Consider the following 18,139-nt stretch of genomic DNA (forward strand, 5'->3'; position numbering starts at 1 on the left):
CTCAGATGCCTGCGGAAGACTTCGGAGGTGGGAGAGGGAAGACGGCTTCCTCCAGGAGGTACCCAGCCTTGAGTCAGGAAGGAGAAGAGCGCCGAGCGGGTGGTTTTGTGTGTGTGTGTGAGTGTGTGTGGTGTGGGTGTTTATATGTGTGTGTCTGTGTGTGTGTTGCTAGTTGTGATGTATAGCACCACTTTCCCCCCGTGAAACATCCATTCTGTCTTTGTTCTCTGAAGCCAGGAGCGCAGCATTATCAGACCCTACAAATCTCTCCCTTCCGCGTTTCCCTTCTCGGGTGCTTTTCCCACCCCGCCCCCCGCGCCCCTGGTTCCCAGAGATACGCGTGGAAATTTTTCTCTCCCTTCCATCCCCGCCCACTCTTTCCAGCTGGCTAAGAATGTAAAGAGCGGCGACGCCACCGTGAAGCTTGGGTGGAGACGACCGGCAGGATCGTCTCAGCCGGATTTTTATAACCAGCCTTGGGAATATTCTAAAACACCGCCGCTCTTGCCTCCACCTAATATAGAACACAGCCAACGCCCCCTTCTAATAATAAGCCTCTTTAGCCCGATGCAGTGAGTTTCCTCTCACCGGCAGGCCCCACTGGGGCAGATCCGTTTTGGCATCTGCAAGGGGCCTGGGGATGAAGGGCAGACCTTTGGTGGGGTCTGATTTCCCACTGCTCCCAACTACAGGCCGGAGGACTTTGAGAGGTCAGGAGGGAGCTGAAGGAGCACTGAAGCTTTTGGTCGGGGTATGAAGGAAATGTGATTGGGGTTCCTGTATCCGGCCCTCATTCTGGGCAGGGAATTTGTTCAGTCATATTTACTGAGCGCTTACTGTGTGCAAAGCGCTCTACTAAGCACTTGGGAGAGTACATTATAACAATGTGTGTCTGTTACGCAACCCGATTAGCTTATATCTACCCAGCACTTAGAACAGTGCTTGACCTATACTAAGCGCTTAACAAATATCATCATTATTATCGTCCTGGTATATACTACTCTCCCAAACGCTTAGTAAAGTGAAAACGGGGATTGAGACTGTGAGCCCCTACGTGAGACAGGGACTGTGTCCAACTCAGTTTGCTTGTATCCACCCCAGCGCTTAGTACAGTGCCTGGCACGTAGTAAGTGCTTAATGAGTATCATAATTATTATTATTATTATTATTGAGGTGCTCTGTACACAGTAAGCGCTCAATAAGTACTATTGATTGACTGACAAGAGGGTCAGGAGGGCCTGGTTCCGTTCTCCCGGCAGGGCTGTGATGAGAAAATTGACAGTTGGGATCAGCGTGGCCTACCGGAGAGAACACGGGTCTGGGAATCAGAGGACCTGTGTCCGCAGCCCAACTCTGCCTCTAGCCTGATGCTAGACCTTGGATAAGTCACCGAACTCCTCCGACCCTCAATTTCCTTATCTTTAAAATGGAGATTGAGCCTGTGAGCCCCAGGACGGGCAGGGACCGCGTCCATCCTGATTATCTTGTATCTACCTCCAGTGTGCTTGGCACATAGTAAGCACTTGACAGATATGACGATTATTGCAGTTATTGGTGATAAGTGCCTCTATTGAAGACTGGCCCCCAACACAGCCTTGTAAACGTTCCTTTTGGCTTGAGGTTTACCACACTTTGCCTTTAAATCAATCCGTGGTATTTATTGAGCGCTTCCTGTGTGCAGACCACTGTGCCAAGCGCTTGGAAAAATACCATGGAACAGAGTTGGTAGACGCGATCCGCGCCCACAAGGAGCATACGGTCTACAAGAGGAGACCTCTGCCTCTTGGTCTGTCCAAACCCGTTAGACTTCTCAGTCTGCCGTGCCCCATCAAGGAGACAAAGTTAGGAAGATGACCCACTGTTTTCTCAAAATGGCCGAGATTCAGGCCAGGGCCCCGGAGTCCGGCCTAGGGATTTTAATAATCATAACAATGTTGGTATTTGTTAAGCGCTTACTAGGTGCAGAGCACTGTTCTAAGCGCTGGGGTAGATGCAGGATAATCAGGCTGCCCCACGTGAGGCTCACAGTTAATCCCCATTTTACAGATGAGGGAACTGAGGCACAGAGAAGTGAAGTGACTCGCCCACAGTCACACAGCTGACAAGTGGCAGAGCCGGGATTTGAACCCACGACCTCTGACTCCCAAGGCCGGGCTCTTTCCACAATGAGCCACGCTGCTTCCCTACTGAACCGTGCCCCGCTGCCCCCTTGATGCTGCTTTGGCTGCCAGTGGGGCCGGGGTGCCAGGGGTCTTTACACCTTCACAAAACTGAGTGGCGGGAACGTTGCAGGGAAGGAATGGAGGGAGAGGAAACCCCGATTCCTCTGCTGCTCTGGATTCGCTTCCTCCCTTCTCTACCACGAGTGCATATTTCCCCCTCACCTTTCTCCCCCTCCCCACCAAATTTAGAAATCTGCCAGGTGTGGTCTTATTGGTTTACTCCCATCACATAGACACATATACACACATACACACACCCTTCCCCTTCTTCCACCCCCAAAAAAGAGCCCCGGAGAGGACCAGTACTGATCCCGGCCCTGCCACTTGTCTGCAGTGTGATATTGGGCAAGTCACTTCACTTCTCTGGACCTCAGTTTCCTCATCTGTGAAATGGGGATAGGCTACCTGCCCTCCCTCCCCCTTAGACTGTGACTTCTGTGTGAGGCAAGGACTGAGCCTGATCTGATTATATTGTATGTAGACTGAAACCTCATTGGGATCAGGGAATGTGTCTGTTCATTGTCATATTGTAATTTCCCAAGTGCTTAGTACAGTGCTCTGCACACAGTAAGTGCTCAATAAATATGATTGAAGGAACGAATGAATATCTACTCCAGCGCTTAGCACTGTGCTTATTCATTGATTTACATTAATGTCTGTCTCCCCGTCTAGATTGCAAGTTTGCTGTGAGCAGGGAATGTGGCTATCATATTGTTACATCCAAGCGCTTAATACGGTGCTCTGCACACAGTGAGCGCCCGATAAATTCAGTTGACTGACCTTTTAGAGCGCTTAACAGGTTCCGTTATTATTTATTTATATTAATGTCTGCTTCCCCCCCCAGAGTGTAAGCTTGCTGTGGACAGGGAATGTGTTTGTTGTTACATTGCACTCTCCCAAGTGCTTAGTACAGTGCTCCGCACACAGTAAGCGCTCAGTAAATATGATTGATTGATTGAATGGATGAACGAATGATTAGTGTCATTACCCAGACCCCTGGACTTGAGCAGGACAGGAGTCTTTTCTGTGTACCTCTCCAGGTCTGAAATGCTAGTTGAACGGTCATTCATTCAGTAGTATTTATTGAGCGCTTCCTATGTGCAGAACACTGTACTAAGCGCTTGGAATGTACAATTCGGCCACAGATACAGTCCCTGCACAATGACGGGCTCACAGTCTAAACGTGTTCTGCCACAGCTGTCTCTGGCTTCTTGTCAAGAAGAGGGGAAAACTCATTTGGGGAGGTGGGTGGGAGGAACAGGGAGGACAGGCAGCTTTCTTCCCCTGGCGATGGAACGTTCCCTTTCCGGAGGCAGGAGACTGACCAAGATGACCTCTCGATTCCTTTTTCCGCCTCCGGAAGTCCGTTCGCCGTCCAGGCCCGAATGTCGTTAAATCCGTTTTTCCCTACAACCGCCTCCTTTGGGCAGAGACTGCCGCACGGCTGGACTCCTCTGTTCACTTGAGTTCGGTTGCCCTCCCCGTGAAACGAGGACACCCGTGAGGGTGACTGACAGGTGCTCTCCGCAACTCTGAAGAAAAGCGCTCGAAAGGTAATAGCGGTCTCCGTCCGAAGCTCGTTGTGGGTGGGGAATGTGTCCGTTTGTTGTTATATTGTACTCTCCCAAGCGCTTAATACAGTGCTTTGCTCACAGGAAGCGCTCGATAAATACGGTTGAATGAACGAAAAAGACTCGGTTTTCAGCCGGGATTTGGTGGGACAGGGCAAGTAGTCCAGTAGCAAGGGAATCTTCGGGGCCTTTCTCGTTTTGGGGGTGGGGACCTAGGACCCCCGCAGGAGATCTGTTCTTACCGGGTTTGCCACAGCGGTGTAACTGAGATCTGTAGAAACAGCAGCAATAATAACAATTCGATCCTATCCTGATACTAATTGGTTATCGTTCAGAACTGGGTTTTTATTTAATGCTGGCGTCAGTAAAGAGGGCAATATTTCTCTGCGCGTTTCCCTTAACTAGGAGATTTTTCTCTCAACAATTAATGATGATAGAACAGAAGCGGCGTGGCCTAGTGGATAGAGCACGGGGCTGAGAGGCAGAAGGACCTGGGTTCTAATCCCGGCTCCGCCGCTTGTCTGCTGTGTGACCATGGGCAAGTCACTTCACATCTCTGGGTCTCAGTTACCTCTTCTGTAAAATGGGGATGAGTCGGACCCCCATGTGGGACAGGGACTGCGTCCAGCCTGATTAACCAGCACCTACTCTGTGCTTGACACAGAGTAAGCATTTAACAAATACCGTAATCATTATTAATTATTAGATGGCTATACGCTGCTAAGTCCAAGTTCATCTGAAAAATACCAATAGTGGTGCTAGTGGTAATATTTATTGAGCACTCACTTCGTGTGGTGTGCTGTGCTAAGTACTTGGAAGGTAGAGAATAACCAAGTGCCCACAGGGAGCTGACGTTCTAATGGGGGAAACGTATTTGTAAAAATATTCGGAAGAGTTGGGATGTTGACTCTGGGGATAGCTGTGGTCTGTCTGACTCGGCGAGGGAGACAGTTCCAAGCCAGCAGAAGAGGGGAAGGAGGTAAGAGAAGAAAACAAGGTACGGCTAGAAGATTGGCTCGAGAGGAACCAAGACGTCTCAATCTTTATTATTATTGTTTTAATGGTGTTTGTTAAGTGCTTACTATGTGTCAGACACTGTACTAAGCGCTGGGCTGGGCACAATACAAGCTAATCAGGTTGGAAGCAGTCCATGTCCCACATGGGGCTCACTGTCTTAATCCCCATTTTACAGATGAGGTAACTGAGGCCTAGAGAAGTGAAGTGACTTGCCCTAGCTCACACAGCAGACAAGTGGAGGAGCTGGGATCGGAACCCAGATCCTTCCGACTCCCAGGCTCGTGCTCTCTCCACTAGGCCACGCTGATTCTCTAAAATAGCTGGTTGGGGAATGGAAGGTCGAAAGGGCAGATAGGTAAGGTCGGATCAGGGAGCGGAGGGCCTTGGAGCCAATCGGGACGACTTTAGTTTGACACAGAGAGTCATGGGAAACCGGCAGAGAGTTTGGAGGAGAGGAGAGAGTAATATCGGGTTTACGTATTATCATTCTCAAATGATTTATATAGGGTCTGGGGGTGATACGACGTCAAAAGAAGAAATGCTCCAGGTTGGGATGAGGAGCAGGAGGACAGGAGATAGGGGAGATTGAGTGGGAAGGCACTGAAGGGGAGCCGGGGAGCCCGGACTATCCCGGGGGGGTGGAGAGGTGGGGGGTTAGTGGAGGGGTTGGAATGGCGGCCGAATGAGGGAATCTGTGAGGAGCTCAGAGAGTGGCAACTGGAGGGGCAGAGGATAGGAATTCCATTGTCGGGTGTTGGTGGCTCCCCCATTTGGAATTGTCCCACGGGCAGGAGGAGAGAGAAGAGTGTACGGCAAAGGGAGAACCCGGGGCCTGAGGTGGAGATTTGGTCATCCCTCAGCCGACGGTCTCCCCCAGAGAATGAGCGCACCCTGTGCCGTGAGGGAGATTCCCCTGGACCCTCCCTCACTTCCTCCCAAGCATTTGGCTTTCCGCTCCGGTTCCCCCGAACATGGACGCCCCCTCCTACCTTACCTCGCTACTCTACTACTACGACCCAGCCCACACACTTTGCTCCTCTAATGCCAACCTTCTCACTGTACCTCGTTCTTGTCTGTCTCACCGCCAGCTTCTCGCCCACGTCCCGCCTCTGGCCTGGAACGCCCTCCCTCCTCAAATCTGACAGACAATGACTCTCCCCCACTTCAAAGCCTTATTGAAGGCCCATCTTCTCCAAGAGGCCTTCCCTGACTAAGCCCCCCCTTTCCTCTTCTCCCGCTCCCTTCTGCGTCACCCTGACTTGCTCCCTTTATTCATGCCCGCTCCCAGCCCCACAGCACTTATGTCCATATCTGTCATTTATGTATTAATTTATATCCATGTCTGTCTCCCCCTCTTGACTGTAAGCTCGCTGTGGTCAGGGAATGTGTCTGTTTATTGTTATATTGTAATCTCCCAAGCGCTCTGCTCACAGTAAGCGCTCAATGAGTACGACCGAGTGGATGAATGAATTCTGAGCCCCGGACCTGAGAAGCAGTGCAGCTCAGTGGTTAGCACATGGGCTTGGGAGTCAGAAGGACCTGGGTTCTAATCCCAGATCTGCCACTTGCCTGCTGTGTGACCTTGGGCAAGTCACTTCACTTGCCTGTGCCTCAGTTACTGCATCTGTAAAATGGGGATTAAAACTGCAAGTCCCGTGTGGTACAGGGACTGTGTCCAACCTGATCAACTTGCATCTACCCCGACGCTTAGTATAGTGCCGGGCACATGGTAAGTGCTTAAAAAATGGTATATAAAAAAAAAAAGGAGTTGACCTGTCCTTCTTCAGTCGGCCAGCATCCTCTCCTGAGCTCTCAGGGGACTGGAGCCCTGTCCTAAACGCTGTGGGGAGTTCAGAGAGAGGAAATGATGTCAGCCTTTGAGGAACCTATTGGGGAGCCGGGCTGAAGCATCACACTATTGCAGGAACAGAGTTGCCCCTGAAATACCCAGAAAAAAACGAATCAATCCATCAAACCATCCATCCATCGATCAAGGGCACTTATTAAGCACTTAATGTGAGCAGAATACTGTGCTAAACGCTGGGGCGAAGACAACACAGTAGAATTGGTAGATACGATCCCTGCCCGCTTACAGTCCCGAGTGAGAGGGACAGACAGTAAAATAAATGACAGGGGAAATGGCAGAATATAAGGATATGAACATAAGTTCTGTGGGGCTGGCGGGGAGCCGGGGGGAGTGTCGAAGCCAGATGCCCTTAAACGTCCAAGGAGGAAGAAACCGTTGCAGAGGGGTTTGGAATGAACCTAGAGCCAGGTCGGGTGATTCCCAGTGATTTCTGAAAGCTCGCTGGTGGGCGGGGAATGTGTACGTTTCTCGTTATATCGTACTCTCCCGAGAGCCTAGTACAGTGCTCTGCACACAGTAAGCGCTCAGTAAATATGATGGACTGACCGGAAAGGCTGAAGTGGGCTTCGAGTCATGGGCTTTGGAGGAGGGAAGGGGCCATTGGCTTGGCAAAGGAAAACCAAATTCAGAAATGACGGCTTGTAAGCCATTCTAGGATATCTCGGGGGTTGGTAAGGAGAAATAGCGAATCCACTGAGGCAGCGGGTGGAAAACCTCCAGTCTGGGCGTGTAGATGATCTTAAAAAACCTGCAAGGCGAAGAGGCTACTGTTGATATCTGTTTTCGAGCGGCATGTGCAGTGATTTGTCAAAAAGGTGATGGTCTGCCATTAGCTAGTTTGGTCACATACGCCGTTTGAGCGAATGGTGTTTGATCAAGAGAAGCCCAAGGTAAGACAGGAAGAAATAACTCTGTAAAGCCGGCTTTGTTCACAGAGAACCGGAGAGGAGGGGCCCCTGAAATCGAATGCAAACATCTAATAGCTCCTATTTTATCCTCATCTAGTGAAATGGGCTCTGGTTAAGTGGAAGTAGCTGCTTCAGCGAGAAAGAACGGGGGTGAGGGGCGCGCGAGTGGGAGCTGGGAGAGAGACCCAGATAAAAAGAGATGGAGGAGAGACAGCGAGAGGAGGGAGACTGAGGTAGCCAGAGAGTGGCAGAAAAACACCCCCACAAAACCTGCATTCGATTAGCTTCTGTTTTACCCCGTCTACCGCATTCCCTTTCCCTCCTCCCGTTGGAGACAGTTAGTAAATATGCAGTGCCGTAATGAATTTGTAAATAGAGGCTGGGGCTAACGAGGCTCCTAAGCTCCAGAATGTAGCGTGTGTTCATTAAGCCAGGTGTACGGGAAAAGGGAGAAAGAGATGGGGGTGGCGGGAGGGAGGCGAGAAAAAGAAGCCACAGCATCTCAAAGCTGGGTTTGATAATTAGAGCGCGCGGTGTAACTCTTTTGTCTCGTAGAAGCCAGCTTTATTAATTGATGTTGTGCGCTCTTCATTGTTTGATTAAAACGCCTGTATAAATAATTAGGCCGCCTCTGTTTGTTTTCGTCTCTCTCCCCCCTTTCCTCCGCAATCTCGATTTCCACGAGGGATAAGGCCGGATTAAGCGCCGACTTTCATTTCCCGGTCTGCCGGACCGTCCTCTGCCCTCCCTGCCCCCCCTTTCTGTTCTTGCCTGAGAAGCCGGACTAACCGTTGGGTCTGGCGTGCCCGGCTCAGACGAAAGGCTTGTTTCTGGGGCAGGGTAAACAGAGGAAACCTGGGTACGTTGCTGCTGTAGCAGTAATAATAATAATAATAATAATAATAATTGTGGTATTTTTTAAGCAGCAGCTGTATGGCTTAGTGGATAGAGCATGGGCCTGGAAATCAAAAGGACCTAGGTACCAATCCCAACTCCGCCACTTATCTGCTGTGTGACCTTAGGAGAGTTGCTTCACTTCTCTGGGCCTCAGTTGCCTCATCTGTAAAATGGGGACGAAGAGTGTGAGCCCCTTGTGGGACGGTGTCCAGCCCCGATTTGCTTGTATCCACCCCAGCGCTTAGTACAGTGCCTGGCACATAGTAAGCCATTGCCAGACACCACTATTATTATTCGCTTACTATGTTCCAAACACTGTACTAAGCAGTGGGGTGGATGCAAGCAAATCGGGTTGGACACAATCCCTCTCCCATGTGGGGCTCGCAGTCTCAACCCCCATTTTACAGATGAGGTCGCTGAAGCCCAGAGAAGCCAAGTGACTTGCCCAGCGTCTCCCGGCAGACGTGGTGGAGCGCGATTAGAACCCATGATCTTCTGACTCTCTGACCTGTGCTGTATCCACAATGCCAAAAGCACAGGGAGCCGGGCAATAATAATAATGTTGGTATCCGTTAAGTGCTTACTTAATGTTGGTATTTGTTAAGTACTGGGGGAGATACAGGATAATCAGGTTGTCCCACGTGAGGCTCACAGTTAATCCCCATTTTACAGATGAGGGAAGTGAGGCACAGAGAAGTTAAGCGACTTGCCCACAGTCACGCAGCTGACAAGTGGCAGAGCCGGGATTCGAACCCATGACCTCTGACTCCCAAGGCCGGGCTCTTTCCACTGAGCCACGCTGCTTCTACGGGGAGGTAGTTTGGGGGGTGAGGGTTGGTGCGTGAGCGGGTAGTCTGGATGCCTCCTTGAAGGGGTGGAGTCTATTTTATCCTCTTCCCACTGTGCTAAAAACAAAGTTCATTCATTCATTCATTCAATAGTATTTATTGAGCGCTTACTATGTGCAGAGCACTGTACTAAGCGCTTGGGATGAACAAGTCGGCAACAGATAGAGACAGTCCCTGCCGTTTGACGGGCTTACGGTCTAATCGGGGGAGACGGACAGACGAGAACGATGGCAATAAAAGTTCCGAGCCTCTCCAGGGAGGGGTTGGATTTAAGGTTCAGTGGAAGTGGTTTTTTCTTCTGGACCCTTGAAGAGGGTGGGAGAAGATAACTTCTGACTTCTAATTGCTCCCCCCATCAGTCGGTGGTTTTTATTGAGCGTTTATTTTTGTGCCGAGCAATATACTGAATGTTGGGAAGAGCACGATAAAACAGAGTTGGTAGATCTGATCCCTGCCCTCGTGGCCTAGTGCAAAGAGCGTGGCCTGGGAGGTAGAGAACCTGGGTTTTAATACTACCACCTTTTTGCTGTGTGTCCTTGGGGAAGTCGCGCCATTTCTCCGGGCCTCATCTGTAAAATGGGGACGAGGCCTTACTCCCGCCTACTTAGACTGTGAGCCCCATGTGGGGCAGGGACGGTGTCCAACCCGATTCATCCGAAGCTACTCCGGGGCTTAGAACAATGCTTGGCACCACGCACGGGCTTAATAAGTATTGTTATTATTATTGAGCTTACGGATAGGAGGGGGATGCAGACGTTAAAATATATACGTGCTATGGGGTTAAGGGTGAGGTGATGATCAAGTACTTGAAGGGTATATATTCAGGCGCATAGACGGTAAGCTCCCTCTAGACTGTAAGCTTTTTGCAGGTAGGGAATGTGTTTATTGTTTATTGTTTTATCGTACTTTCCAAAGCACTGAGTAATAATAATAATAATAATGATGACGTTGGTATTTGTTAAGCGCTTACTATGTGCAGAGCACCGTTCTAAGCGCTGGGGGACATACAGGGTCATGTTCTTGTCTGCCCGTCTCCCCCGATTAGACCGCAAGCCCGTCAAAGGGCACGGACTGTCTCTATCTGTTGCCGATTTGTACATTCCAAGCGCTTAGTACAGTGCTCTGCACATAGTAAGCGCTCAATGAATACTATTGAACGAATGAAAGGTTGTCCCACGTGAGGCTCACAGTCTTCATACCCATTTTACAGATGGGGAACTGAGGCACAGAGATGTGAAGTGACTTGCCCACAGTCACACAGCTGACAAGTGACAGAGCCGGGGTTCGAACTCATGACCTCCGACTCCCAAGCCCGGGCTCTTTCCACTGAGCCACGCTGCTTCTCTAAATACAGTGCCGGGCACGGAGTAAGCGCTCAGTAAATACGATTGAATGAATGAATGAGAGGGAGTGGGGGAAATGAGGGCTCAGCAGGGAAGGCTGCTTGGAGGAGGTGGGATCTTTGCCTCCTGGAACAGAGGCGGGAATCTGCAGCCTCCAATCAAAGCCCTCCCTGGCAGGCAGTGGGGAGAGGGGCGGGGGCCAAGGTGGATCCCTCTGGGGAGAAACCATTTCACCACCCACTTCTCCCCCGCAGAGAGGGGGACCCTGGGAACAGTAAGGATTCTAAATCCAGTTAGTGGGGAAAGTGGATTAAAAAGCAACCATCAAAAGATGCTCCGTGAAATGCGGCTCAGCATCCTTGTAAGGGCCGACCTTCGGGGAACTGTGACCTCTCAGGTGAGTGGTCCGTGGGTGAGGAACCACCCTAACCCTTTTTTAAAAGAAAATTGGCAGTGGTTAAGCACTTCCTTTGTGCCAGGCATTGTTCTAAGTGCTGGGGTGGATACAAATGAATCAGGTTAACACAGTCCCTGTCCCCCGTGGAATTTACAGTCACAATCCCCATTTTACAAATGAGGTAACTGAGGTCCAGAAAGGCTAAGTGGCTTGCCCAAGGTCGCACAGCAGACATGTGGCAGAGCTGGGACTCCCAGGCCCTTGCTCTATCCACTAGGCCACCTTTTCCCGGCGTTCCAGGGCGCCTACGGGGATGGGTCCTGTTTGCTACAGGCTTAGGCTGCAGGACAAGACAACCTGCCTGCTGGATACTAGGACTCCATGAGTGGACCCATCGTTTACATGTGTGAGTGTGATTCCAATCTGTGCATCTAATTATTTCTGTATTTGTTAAGCACAAATAAGTACAGGATCCCCCATAATAATTATAAATGTGGTATTTGTTGAGCACTTACTAAGTTCCAGTCACTGGGGTGGGTACAAGCAAATCGAGTTGGACACAGTCCCTGTCCCACATGGGGCTCACCATCTTCATCCCCATTTTACGGATAAGGATACTGAGGCCCAGCGAAGTGAAGTGACTTGCCCAAGATCACAGAGCAGACAACTGACGGAGTCGGGATTAGAACCCAGGTCCTTTTGACTCCCAGGCCCGTGCTCTTTCTACTAAGCCTCCCTTAGCCCTGCTTGGAGCTCATAGCCACAGAGCAAGCATTCATTCATTCATTCAATCGTATTTATTAAGCACTTACTGTGTGCAGAGCACTCTACTGAGCACTTGGCGAAGTACAATACAACAATGGGGCATTGAATCCCCATTCGACAGGTGAGAGAAGCCAATTGACTTGTCAAAGGTCACTCAAGCAGACGTGTGGAAGAGCTGGAATTAGAACCCATGACCTTCTGACTCCCAGGCCCTTGCTAATCTATTGTCTTTCTCCCCCTGTGGACTCTTAGGGCAGAGATCACATCTTCCAAATGAGTAGAATTGTACTCTACCGAGTGCCATGCACGCGGTAAGCACTCGATAAATGTCATTGATCGATTGATTCATTAAACGAGGCAGTTGATAGGAAGGCCCTGCCGAAAAATAAGAGCGCTTCAGAAATTCAAGGTGGGCTCCTATGGTTTCCCTGGCAAAGGTCATGTTTTCCAGTTTCTCCCCCTGCTTTTCCTTTTCCCAGCCCCCACCTGGGACTGGGATCCTGTGCTGGAATTGGGATGATCCAGAATCAGTTGGCGTGGCTTAGTGTCTAGAGCACGGGCCCGCGAGTCAGAAGGACCTGGGTTCTAATCCCAGCTCCACCATATGTCTGCTGTGTGACCTTGGACAAGTCACTTCACTTCCCTGGGCCTCAGTTACCTCATCTGTAAAATAGGGATAAGAGTGTGCGCCCCATGTGGGACAGGGACTGTGTCCAACCTGATTAACTTGTATCTATCCCAGAGCTTAAAACAGTGCTTGGCACATAGTAAGTGCTTAACAAGTACCATAATTCTTCTTCTTCTTATTATTCTTACTATGTGCAGAGCACTGGACTAAGCGCTTGGGAGACTACAGTGCAACAGCTTTGGTAGACAGGTTCCCTGCCCACAGCTAAACTACAAAAAGTTACACAATTAAACTTAGAGAGGGGAGGAGGCCCCTCTTAGAGAGACAGACTAGATCGTAAACTCGTTCAAGACTGAGAGCTCGTTGTGAACAGGAATGTGTCTGTTGTTAATAATAATAATGATAATGTTGGTATTTGCTAAGCGCTTACTATGTGCCGAGCGCTGTTCTGAGGGCTGGGGTAGATACAGGATAACTAGGTTGTCCCACGTAGGGCTCACAGTCTTAATCCCCATTTTACAGATGAGGTCACGGAGGCACCGAGAAGTTAAGTGACTTGCCCAAGGACACAGAGCTGAAAGGTGGCGGAGCCGGAATTAGAACCCATGGCCCCTGACTCCTAAGCCCGTGCTTTTTCCACTGAGCCACGCTACTTCTCTATCGTTGTTCTGTCGTAGTCTCCCAAGCGCTTAGTACAGTGCTTTGCACGCGGTAAGCCCTCAATAAATACGATCGAATGAAGACACTCTCCTCCCGATGCAATTCGCCCGTTGCTCTCAGATTTCCAGTCCCTTTCTGGTTGGCCCGTTTAAATGCTTCCTCGACCAGGATTGGTCTCCAGACCACCCCTGTTCACCCCCTCCTTAATGTGTGTTTCAGTTCTCCAAGGAAACAATCCTCTTGGGGTTACGTCGGAAAACTCCAAGCCTTTCATTAGTACCCAGGGTGAAAAGTCCTTTCTTTAATACAATGCGTTCACTCAGCCAGGCTGTTGCAGAAATTCCCGCACACGCCGCAAGCACCCGGAGTTTCTGACCAGTCACTATCTTATCCCGTCCTGCTGTTTCCCAAGGAGTGGGATAAATTCCCAAGAAGAGCAGCTTTGATCTTCACTGTTTACCAGATTGGCTCCCACTCTGTTATGGTGTACTCTCCTAACTTTTTAGTACGGTGCTCTGCACATATTAAGTGCTCAATAATACGTGTACAGTGCTCTGCACATAGTAAGCGCTCAATAAATACTATTGAATGAATAAGTACCACCGACTGATTGATTGTAACTGGCTAAATTAGCCAAGACAGCCCACGCCCTTTGCAAATGCCCGGCTCATAATAATAATGATAGGAACAATGGGAATTGTTAAGCTCTTAATATGTGCCAAGCACTGTACTAAGCACTGGGGTGGATACACAGTGACCAAGTCGACCCAGGCCCTGCCCCTGCTTCTCCACAGACAAATCCCTCCTGAAAGCTCACCTCCTCCAGGAGGCCTTCCCAGGCTGAGCCCCCTTTTCCTCTACTCCTCCTCCCCTCTGTTCTACCCCCTCCCCTCCCCACAGCACTTATGTATCTAAGTACATATTTATTATTCTTTTATTTTACTAATCCATATGTATCTATAGTTCTATTTATTTATATTGATGCTATTGATGCCTGTCTCCTTGTTTTGTTTCTGTTTTGTTGTCTGTCTCCCCCACTTCTATACCGTGAGCCCGTTGGTGGGTAGGGATTGTCTCTATCTGTTGCCGAATTGTACTTTCCAAGCGCTTAGTACAGTGCTGTGCACACAGTAAGCGCTCAGTAAATACGATTGAATGAAATCTCTCCTGAAAGCCCTCCCTCTTCCAAGATGACTTCCCCAGTTAATTCTCGGTCAGTCAGTCAATCATATTTATTGAGTGCTTACTGTGTGCAGAGCACTGTATTAAGTTCTAGGCAGAGTACAATATGACGATAAAGAGTGAGGGGCAGTCAGACCGGAAATTGAGGGACAGAAAATTTAGGTGACTGAAACAGCAGGCAGGCGGCAGAGTCAGGGTGATGGCCTAGTGGGAAGAGCCTGGGCCTGGAAGTAAGAGGAGCTGGGTTTTAATTCCGGCTCCTCCACATGTCCGCTGGGTGTCCTTGGGCAAGTTACTTAACTTCTCTGTGCCTCAATTACCTCATGTGTAAGATGGGGATTAAGACTGTGAGTCCCAAGCGGGACAACCTGATTACGTTGTATCTACCCCAGCATTTAGAACAGTGTTTGGCACATAGTGCGCGCTTAACAAATACCATCATTTTTATTATTAACTTCGTGCCTCCGTTTCTTGGTCCGTCCCACGTGGCTTCCCCAGTCAATTCTCAGTCAGTCAATCAATCGTATTTATTGAGCGCTTACTGTGTACAGAGCACTGTATTAGGTTCTAGGGGGAGTACGATATGACGATAAAGAGACACATTCCCTGCCCTCAGTGAGCTTGCGGTCTACAGGGGGAGACAGACGTTAATACAAATAAATAAATTACAGATATGTACATAAGTGCTAGGGGTTAATGGGGGGGGCGAATAAAGGGAGCAAGTCAGGGCGACGCAGAAGGGAGTGGGAGAAGAGACAAGCAGGGTTTAATCAGGGAAGGCCTCTTGGAGGAGATGTGACTTCAAAAAGACTTTGAAGGCGTGGAGAGCAATCCTCTGTCGGATATGAAGAGGGAGGGTGTGCCAAGCGAGAGGCAGGGCTAGAGGTCGGTGGTGAGATGGATGAGATTGGGGTACACTGAGAAGGTTGGCATTAGAGGGGCGAACTGTGCGGGCTGGGTTGGAGTAGGAGAGTAGCAAGGTGAGGTAGAAGGGGGCAAGGTGACTGACTGCTTTGAAGACGAGGATGAAGGAGTTTCAGGTTGATGCTGAGGTGGATGGGCAACCCCTGGAGGTTCTTGAGGAGTGGGGAAGCACGGACTGAATGTTTTTGCAGAAAAATGATCCGGGCAGCAGAGTGAAGTATGGGCTGGAGAGGAGAGAGACAGGAAGCAGGGAGGTCAGCAGGGAGGCCGATACAGTCAGCAAGATAGGAGAGGGTAAGTGCTTGGACTAATGTGGTAATAGTTTGGATGGAGGCATGTCAAAAATCCATTGACCTGACATGGAGGGGAAAGGGTGGATTTTAGCGATGTCGTGAAAGTGGAAGATGGATGGAATATGTGTGTTGAATGAGGGAGAAGAGTCAAGGATAATGCCAAGGTTAGGAGCTCGTGAGACAGGAAGGATGGTGGTGTCTTCTACAGTGATGGCAAAGTCAGGTGAAGGACAGGGTTTACGAGGGGAAGATAAGGAGCCCTGTTTTAGATGGACTAAGTTTGAGGTGATGGGACGGGGCAACATCCGAGTAGAGCTGTCTTGAAGGCAGGAGGAGATGTGAGACTGGAGAGAGGGAGAGAGATCAGGGGTGGAGATGTGGATTTGGGAATCATCCGCATAGAGGCGGTAGTTGAAGCCACGTGAGTGAATGAGTTCTCCAAGGGAGTGAATGTAGATGGAAAAGATAGACTCCGGAAGATAAACCTGTGCCTATCAACTCTACTGTACCGTCCTCTCCCAAGTGCTCAGTACGGTGCACAGTAAATGCTCAGTAAGTACCACTAACTGATGAATTGTGCAGTACACCTTAATAAGGGGCTTCTAAGGGTAAATGTAAGAGCATGAATTAGTAGTAATAGTATTTAGTAAGCGCTTAACTATGTGCAGAGCACTGTATGAGGTGCTGGGAGAAAATATATAGTTGGGTATTCAACATGGCCCCTGTCCCTCTTGGCTCACAGTCTGAAAAGGTACAAGACGGAAGAGGAAGAGGTAGTCTGAAGGTGAGCGATACCTGTGGATAATTTTTTTTTCCTCATGACTAGACATGAGTCTGCTGTCGGTCCCCCGCCCAGGGTCCCCCACCGACATCAATCTTGGTCCTGCTACGTCTCACCCCGTTGCTTTCCGGCCATTAGCCTACGATTTCCCATGCATTCCAAATTGCAGTTAAATCTCTTCATTTTCCAGACTGTGGCCTTGGCCCGTTGGTGACCCTCACTATTGGAGGGGAAGAGTGGGGCTTCTGGGAGTTTGCCCGAGCCTGGGTTTTGTGTCTCCCCTTTGAGTTCCATGATGCCCTGGTCATTAAAAACCCAGGAATCTTCTGGGCCTTACTGTGAGTGCTGCATTTTTAAAAAATGGTTTCTTTAAGTGCTTACTATGTGCCAGGCACTGTACTAAATGCTGGAGTAGATTCAAGCTAATCAGGTTGGACACCGTGCCTGTCCCACATGGGGCTCACAGTCTTAATCCCCGTTTTACAGATGAGGTCACTGAGGGACAGAGAAGTGAAGTGACTTGTCCAAGGGCATACAACGGACAAGTGGCAGAGCCGGGATTAGAACCCATGTCCTTCTGACTCCCAGGCCCGGGCTTTGGCCATTAGGCCGTGCTGCTTCTTGCACCCATGGACTCAAGTTATCATTGTCAAGCACAGTTCTAAGCGCTGAAGTAGATACCAATTAATCAGGCTGGACACAGTCCCTGCCTCATGTGGCGATCACAGCCTAATGGGGAAGGAGAACGGGTTTTGAATCCCCATTTTACATATAAGGAAAGAGAAGCCCAGAGAAGTAAAATGACTTGTCTGTAGTCACACAGCAGGCAAGCAGCAAAGTCGGGTTTAGGACCTGTTTCTCTGGCTCCCGACCCAGGCTCTTTCCACTAGGCCATGCTGGATCTTATCACGTCCCCTGAGGGTCCGATGGAGGAACGGTGTCTCTGCCTCCTGTCTGTGAGGAGCTCCAGGGATAGGAGATTAACTACTTTGGTGTTTCCAAACTCTCCCTAAAGGGAAGACCTCCCCTTTGGCTAGCCCAAATCCATCTTGCTTCTTCCCAGAGATAGAAAACCACCCTCCCCTCAGACCCCCCATTTCAGGCCGGAGTCTCTCTAAAGAGTCCTTCGCCGAAACTGGAAAAGGGCGATGAGTCTGTTGGAGAGAGCAAGAGCCTGAGCCGTGTCCCGCCGGATTTCCCGGACTGGGCTTGAAGGGACCCGGGGCCCCACGTGCCGGAGCCAAGTGTGGAACTGCTGAGGGGAAGGCCGAACCCCGGAGGGAGGAAGCCCAAGGTCTGGGGACTTGAAATCGGGGCTCCCCTGAAATTTGGAGGGGAAAAGGAAGAGGGTCATGGAGCCCGCTGCCCTTCGTGTGTCCGAGGAGCAGATTTGGGCAACAGTGTGGCCTAGTGGCTAGAGCACGGTCCTGGAAGTCAGACGGACCTGGATTCTAATCTCAGCTCCACCCCTTGCCTGCTGGCTGGGTGATCTTGGGCGAGTCACTTCATTTCTCTGGGCCTCAGTTACCTCAACTGTAAAACGGTGATTAAGACCGCAGGCCCCATGTGGGGGGGGGAGACTGTGTCTGACCTGATTAGCTTGTATCTACCCCAGTGCTTAGAACAGCGCTTGGCACATAGAAAGCACTTAACAAATGCCACAGTCATTATTATTATTATTACCGCTACTGGACCGGTAGGATTTCTAAGGTTGACGCGATGTCGTGTGAGCCCTGGAGCAATCTAAAAACAGCAGCCCTTAAGGCAAGGATATCTTCAAGAGGGAAAGTCCACCCACGCTTACACACAAACACACGCACGCACACATATACATGC

At 50.0% G+C, this 18,139-nt stretch overlaps 1 protein-coding gene across 1 annotated transcript in view; it reads left to right on the forward strand.

Moving 5' to 3' along the window:
• Positions 1-3,631: 3,631 nt before the first annotated feature.
• The window catches only part of NEXMIF (neurite extension and migration factor), a 105,667-nt gene continuing 91,159 nt past the window's right edge, over positions 3,632-18,139 (forward strand). Inside the window, 1 exon segment of the mRNA XM_029067212.1 lies at positions 3,632-3,775. The gene's annotated coding sequence lies outside the window, so the exon portion shown is untranslated.

Source organism: Ornithorhynchus anatinus, chromosome 6, assembly GCF_004115215.2.
Source record: "Ornithorhynchus anatinus isolate Pmale09 chromosome 6, mOrnAna1.pri.v4, whole genome shotgun sequence".
Classification (NCBI taxonomy): Eukaryota; Metazoa; Chordata; class Mammalia; order Monotremata; family Ornithorhynchidae; genus Ornithorhynchus; species Ornithorhynchus anatinus.